This window comes from Anarhichas minor, unplaced genomic scaffold (assembly GCF_050575085.1).
Source record: "Anarhichas minor isolate MPS153535 unplaced genomic scaffold, ASM5057508v1 ptg000007l, whole genome shotgun sequence".
In the NCBI taxonomy this organism is placed as follows: Eukaryota; Metazoa; Chordata; class Actinopteri; order Perciformes; family Anarhichadidae; genus Anarhichas; species Anarhichas minor.
In genome coordinates, this window is record NW_027466453.1 from 10,871,304 (window position 1) to 10,879,319 (window position 8,016).

Here is an 8,016-nt window from a genome sequence, read left to right on the forward strand (position 1 = left end):
AAGAATCTGGCAGTTGAATAAAGGGAAGAAGATAAAAGTTGTTATAACACCTTGATTGTTCTCTTCTCAGGAATGTTTGATCTCTTGAGGAGCACGGTGCTGCACGGATGATACTGATACGATCGTCTACAGGAGGAATTAGCGCCTCTGTTGTGCGAAACAGTTGTCCCACCATTTTAAATTGTATACATCTGTGTTGACATTCTGTGTTTGCTACTCTGGTGTTGAGAATAATAATCTTGTTTTTCATCTTGTTGTTGTTTAATGTACAGTGCGTCCCTACATGATTCATAATGTGGACTTTTCCCAGCTGGTGGGATGTTTCAGCACATGAAATTGTATTATTGTGTGACAATCCCAGTTTGCTCCACAGGTCTGGCACCACCGTGTTCAGCCGTGGCTCAGCTCTGGAGTTTGATGCAATTATAAATAAATAAGCATGTGGTCGGCAAGAAGACAGGGCCCTATGGGGACGGGCTGAGAGAAAATAGAGGAAGTTTAATTAAAGCTGCAAAGCACACTCCCACACAGGCACACAGTAATATAGACGAACCAATAAACACAAGCTATGTGTGCTTGTGTGTGCACTTCACTTGCCTTATCGTATGTCTGCGTGTGTGTGTGTGTGTTACAACTATACAAAAGAGGAAATTGTGTGTGTGTGTGCGTGCAGTGTGTGAGTCTCTACATGTGCGTTCTTGCTATTGTGCCTGCATCTAAGCGTACATGTGTCTGCAGGCAAACCAATACAAGAGGAGGGAAATGTGAGTGTCGAGGAATGCCGTGTTGCATTCAGGCGAGGTCCTCCAGGTTTCTTCATCACACAGGTTACCTTCCCGCCGACAGAGAGAGAGAAAGGCGTTTTGTGTGAACCCGGCAATCACACTCTCGACACAGCCAGAGTAAAATGATTCGGTGTATGCAGCTATGTTTTTTGTTACATTATTTTCTGCAAAAATGATTGAACTGCCAGTCTCCTTGTAATTACCTAAGGGGTGAAGGCAAAGGCACAGCCAGTAAAAGGCTGATGAGGGAGTATTGAATTTGCACTTCAATTAGAGTGCTTATAAAGTGTGGATTACACAAGGACTCCGGGGCCACTGCTCTCACTCAATTACCACAGTGTACTATGGGAGGGACAGCAGGCAGGAAGGGTGGACAGTGAATGCATCACCGCAAAGCAGCAAGGTGGCTGGGGAAGACACGAAGAGAAAAATGTACGAGATGTCGAATGTTGGTGTGGTTCGAGTTAAAAGCTCTAATCTGGACGGATCCTTGCAAAGGCAAGGGCAAACAACTGGAGCGAGATCAATCCATGTGCGACTCAGGTCTCCCTCTCCAAGTTCTGGCCTTGGATTCAACAAGGACATCTGCAAACATGCAACCATCTGAGGTTTTTAAACTTTCCCGTCGCTGCACAGAGTAGCTCTACATTGATTTGAAATGCCTCTGGATGTGCATTAATTTCCATTTTTCTGTGTTGTTTAAACAAGTTATACAGAGGAATGTGTTCAAAAGGAGCGAAAAAAAGAAAGAAACAAGAACCTCAACAATGTGTCTGAGTCCCTGAGTTAATTCTCAAATGGATTATTGAGCCAATGAGTGGAAATCACCGGCCATTTAGAGTGGATTTGTCTGCGAGGCAGCGATAAACGACAGCTCGCTTTTCTACGGCTTAGTGCCTCGATTCTGACAAGGAGATGCTTGAAGGACATTCTTTTACAGTAAACAGGCCAATGGCAATAAAGGGGGAAAAAAACGAAAATTTCAATTTGATTGCTTGGCTGTACATAAAGGCATTGTGAGCTGATATGAATGTGAAAAATGAATTGTTATAGAGCCTTGTGAAGGGTTATTGATGCTTAGTTGTGATGTTCGTATGATGCACAGTGTGCTTTAAAAGTTTTCAAAGAGAAAATGTGCAGAAGAAAATCAGAAATAGGAAAAAAAAAAATAGTTTTATTGTCTTCCCTCTAACTCTGAAATCCCTTTTACAGTATAATACGTTGGAGGCTGCACAGACGCAGTGTGACAGTGTTGTGTTGTAATATAGGTTCCCTGAATTCAATTTGACAGTGTTATAAGATGTAACTTCTCAGCTACGTGAATGCAAAGCTCATGCTAATTGGATATGTGGATAAAGAAATAATGGACAACCTAATAGCTTACTGCAAATTGAGGATTGTGAGTGCGCACGTTCCTTTAATCTCCCAGACACCAGCAATTTTCTGTCTGTTTAGATCATCTCCTTGCCTTCTACCTTTCCCTCCTTCACTCTCTCTCTCTCTTTCCTCATTGCTACTGTCAACAAAGAAAGTGCAGGCTTCCCACAGGCCCTAAAGGAATCTCTCACACTGCACTCACATAATCACTTCAGACCCGGCTGTTTAGGCCGACATCTCCACTGGGACTTACCAGCCGCTCGCTGCAGGCCAAATCAGACCGCTGAGTAAAAAAAAAATAAAAATCAACTGCAACAGTGAGACAAAGAAGTGCAAGTCAGACAGAGGAGCGTGACCAGTCTGAGAACATCAAGCACTTGTCTTTTTTGGTGGCTGAATGTCACACTCTCCTCCTTCAGTAATGGGATGATTCGGTGCCCTCCTGTATGAAAATGATAGATTTTAAGAGGCCTCCTCTGGGAACGCAATATACACCCACGAATTGTGTATGAACAGTGTCGGCAGGTCAAGCATGAGTCTTTCACTGCCATAAGACCAGTTTAAATTCCATCCTCCTTTTCAAAGACCAAATGGGATCCAGAGCTTCATCTGCTTATATCAAAGAAGCTGGGTTTAATGACATGTTTAATGACTCCTTACATTGGCAAATGGGCTTTATTTGAAATCTCCAGCACCGTCACAGAAAGAAGCCTTTTTCCTCCTCCAATTAGAGGCATCCTTTGGAAGACAGACTCGCTGCTCTTTTTCAAAGATTGAGAAAGAAGAGCTGTTGACGCTCGGTCCCTCGCTAATGTCAGGCTCGAGCAGGCTGGAAATACATTAAACTATAAAAGGTGGGGAAATATTTTCAACAGTGGCAGGCAGCGACTCGTGGGATGTGACGGTTCATGAAAAAGAGAGTTAAATGCATCTGCTGGATGAGACTCAATCTCCCCACTGTATATCTTATGGATGGAATCTTCAATTCACTTTTTAATGTTGTGAATATATTTACACTCATCTTTTCTACACTTTTTTTTTGCGTAGTCAAATTTGCTTTTTACCAACGCTTGCAGCAAGGGTTAATGATGTTCATAGATGCTGCACTGCAAAGTTGCATACTTGCAGATGCGTTGCTCCGCATTAGGCGAAATTGTTGTGTTGAAAGTAGCACATTCTTGCTCTGAGCGTATTTTGCCTCAGTGAACCAAATTATTAATATCTTAATTAACAACTACAATATGAAAAGTGTGAGACACAGAACCAAAATGAAAGAGGCTTGTTGTTGTTGTTTTTTTCAGAGGCTGAGCCATGCAGCTCAATTTGACTGACTCAAAAAGCTAATTCCCCTCCAGCATTGACTTGCACAGGAACATTTGCATAGTAAAGGGTTGGAAGCTGAAGGTTTTTCCAGGGTAAAAATACGTGAAATGTGTGAAGAGACAAGTACACAATAAGATTCAACGTCTTGAAGACTTTTAAACATGAAAAAGCTGAATCAAAGAACAAACACATTCCTTTAAACCCTAAAATGTAAAGGGCTACTGTTCTTCTACACAGTTGATGAACTCAAAAGAGACAGGTAACACAAAACTGAAGCAGCAAATGTGGAGGTATCCCGAGTGTTACGGAGTCGTTCACACACGCGGACTCGAACGCGAGAGGCGCGTCAGGATGCCAATAAATTGCCAATAGAATCTCCAAATAGCAGCCTGATACCTTCCCCACGATTTCTCCAGCACGGCATGAGGAAGTTTTTTGCAATACTGCATAAATAACATATGATTTAACAAATGGTGTACACCTGATAACAACACACAAATACATTCAGCTATCTAATTGCAGGAAAGCAAATACAAAACCTTTAGGAATGGCAACATTTGCAGCTACAAATCATCATTCAGAGAGAAATCATTAAGATCAGTGTAAGATATGATGTATTACATTTACTCAAAAGAGGCGCTCATCTGTGTCTTTCAAACAGCAGTCATCAACTTTAACTAAAGCAGATCCAGAGACAGAAAGGACACTGGCTGTCTTTGAAGTCTTTGACACGCTTGGCTCCATTTCAAACGTGTTGCACTATTACCCTGTTTCTAATTCAGGAGATAAACAAGGACATGAAACAAAATGCCAAAAAGTCACGGCATGAAGAACAAACCGAACAGCTTTCCATCACCAGACACTCCATTTGTCATTTAATTTAACCACTTCATCTCTGTCCTGATGATGCATCTGTAAAGGGCTTCATCTGTTAGATACAATCGTCTGCTCGCTGACCAGCAGCCACAGCGCAGTACAACACCGCCTTATCTGTCTCCCCAACACAGCTGGGGCATAATGACCTCGTGCCACAGGTCGAAACATTTTTCCGTCCTCCATTCCCCAAATGAGGCTGCCTCTGCTCATTAGGGAGCCAGCATTTTAAAAACACAGAAAAACAACCAGTGCCGCGGCCATTAAAGATGCCATCGACTTTTAAACTAAGTCTCATAAAGGGCCTATCAGTGTGAGGACGGTAATGTACGATGGCGTAAAGCCAATCCCATCCCATTTCTGTGTCCTTTGAGGCTTCGGCAGATCTGTTCTCATTTCACGCTATTAGAGAGGGTCTGAGACTGTAACACTTAACATCTCAGCAGTCCCGGGCCTAATTTCTCATCATGTGCCATAATCCAAATCCACCATTTCATCTTCTTTTAAACCCCGACCAACATGGGAAGGAAAGTATATTTGTAGAGAACCTTTAAAAACACCCCGGCAAGTTAAAATTGCTTTACATGTAAAGCATCAAAGGCCTTTAAAGTGGCTATATAATCAGTGATCATGTGACTGCTTGTATGTTGAAGCGGTTTGCTCTTCGTGAAAACCTCACGAAGAATTATTATATTTTACAGACAAAAAGATCAAGGTATTTCCTCAGGAGTTGGTGGAGACCAAGACCGTGTGTTCTGTCTGTAGCTTTTTGGGTCAGGCTTCACATCTTCAGACATTTGCTCCACATCTGTGGTATGTCCTTTAATAAGCTGCTTCCAAATGTTTTTTTTGTGATTCCTTGCAACATTAAGCGAACTAGCCCCAGACAACCTGAGATGTCTGGAGGGTTTGTAGCAACAGAAGCAGGTCACAGATGAATATTTTGGCCCTTAATATTTCAGTGCTTTACAAGTAAGAAACACAAATAGTATTTTACAGTGAAATATGTCCTTTGACAGACAGGTAGCCTGTGCAGAGTGCGGTGATCTGAGAACTGTAGCGTTGTGCTTTGCTTTCTTAATCTGAGTAAATACTCAGCTGTCTGGTTGCTGTTTTTTAGAGAGAGAGCTGTGAAGACACCGTTACTCTTCCACATCCAATGGAAAATAAAATCGTGAATGGAAGTTTTCTTAGTTTTACTTGGACATAAATCCTTTGAATCATGCTTTGTTTTCATGGTGATATTCTAAATGTGGGTTTTAGGTTGGAGTTAATTACTGCTCCAAGCTTTGTGACTTTTTTTTTTAAGCATTTAGTTTTACGGCATGGTACAGTTGATAAGTTGTATCTTTTATGTCAGAGAGACATGAGTGAGACTGAGATCAAGGCAAAAATGCATGACCCGGATTGATTACTTCAGACTCTCAGCCACCAAACAGACTTTGAATCCTTCCTCTGGTTCCCTCTGTGGAGGAATCATCCAGAAGGGAGGCGATGTTGGAGAACCTTCACTCACCTCACACATGGGGCAGGTCACAGTGACCTCAAATCTCCTCAGATGAAGTTCTTAAGAGCACTGGGGCTACCGGGGCGCAGTCACAAAAGCGACCTCCTTATCTCCAGTCGGCACAAGATACCACATCAAATTCTACATCCAAAAGATGTTACAGAGTCCAACTGTCTGCATGGGGAGAGTGTTGTGGGACGGTGCTGCTGCAAGGAAGATGTATGAAACTGGGTCGGGTTCACTCTGAGATTTCCAGGATGCGATTATCGGATATCATGTCAGCCTGCCAGCGTATACTATTATGTATAACTTTTAACATGATTATAATCCTCACAATAACCTCATGTTTTATTTCAAGTATTGATGTGATGCAGATTGCTGGTGCCGTCGATCCCCCCTGAGAATCAACAACCAGCTCAGCTCATGGTTCTGGTTTGGAGGAGTCATTCCATCCATAGCCGCTCAATGATACATACGCTGAGTAGCAGGTGACAAAAGCGGAAACATATTGATATTTTCCTGAGTTTGCAGCGCAAACCGGGGTCTAAAATCCAAACAAATACTGGACTCATAGTTGAAGAGAAAGATTTGACATTAAACTCTAATTCTGCGCCTATGTTGCTCTGTCTTCTGCTGGATGTAGAAGTAACGTTAGCAAGAGTTAGCACACATTAGTTATAATGAGTAGAGAGTCTCTCTCTTCCCACATTGATGTTGTTGACTGCTATGCAGGACATAATGTTTGATGGTATAAATCCAGAATCACGGCGTTTGACCTCTGCAACTCATTAAAAGAGTTGTTTTCTTTGGAGAGTACAGTATGTAAATAGATTTACAGTGCTTTGATCAACACATGCTGGTACGCTCTTTGAACCAGGCATACAAAGTGAGTCAAGCTTGTGTTTTGCTCCCATATATTTGGAAAAAAAGAGTATGGAGATTATTCTCAACACACTGCGCCGCTCCACTAGTCAAAGACCTTGATTACGGTCCAGGACATTATCTTCAACCAATTGCATAAAGGCAGGAGAAAGAAGGTAATGGGGTTGGCAATATAAATCAGTGCACAGGAACTCTATTATTGGTAAAGTAATAGGGACCGACGTTGTTTGTAAGCTTCAGCTGTTTGCTTAATTGCAGATTTACGAGCAACATTGGCTCTCATTTACATATGTAAATTCTAAGCAGGCCAACAGAGCTGTTCTTGGCAATGCTTCTGTTTGCCTGCAGGAGGGGGGGAAAAGGGGGCCGTGTGGCAAGAGAAAGAGGGAGAGAGAGATAAACAAACAGATGGAAACCAAAATAGAAAAAGGAGATGGAAGGGATTGTTTAAGAAGTGATGAGCAGAAACGGAGGCACAGCTCTGGGGTGAAGTGACTTGCAGAGGTGGTGGTTGGATGACGAAGAGGAGGGCTTTGTCAACACGAGAAGCTCAGTGTTTCACCTGAGCACACAGCAACTGTCTTCACTTTCCCCTACATACGGCAGCAGTCAGGAAGAGTATATAGAAAGACTCGTGGCTCTTTCCTGTATGTTAAAGCAGAGAGCGCCCCTACAGGTCGTCTGACAGAGTCCTTAGGGGGCGAATTCCCCGCTACGTTCAAGGACTCTCAGACTCACACTGATGTACTCAGATGTGCACAGATGCTGCGGTGACTGAGACTGTGATCTGCTGGCATTAGTGGCACTGTGTGTTACTAATTCATATAGACAGCTGGGGACAGTAGGAGCAGGTCCCGAGTGTTCACGTGCCTCCAGACAGCATGCCGTCAGCTAATATCACCGGGGCAAATGTGTGTGTGTGTGTGTGTGTGTGTATGGTACAACTGAGGAAGAAGGCACTTCTCACAGGCCATCAATGAGAGAGCAGGACTTTGCAGCCATACACACTTTGATCCTTATTGTTCTCGTGAGACATCATTAAACAGGGAGAGCAAGCCAGCTATGGGAACGTGCAGAAAGAAAAGAGTTCAGAGTTCAAACTCACCCATCTGAGAGAAAAAGAAAAAATCAGCTTTGTTTGAAGGAAAACTTGGCAACATGTCACAGAAATAAATACTCATCTTTTCTCGTCTCGTCCCCAATTATGAGAAGCAATTTGCATGCCTGATTATATCAATCAGCAACCGAGATGATGTAACATAAAAGTGA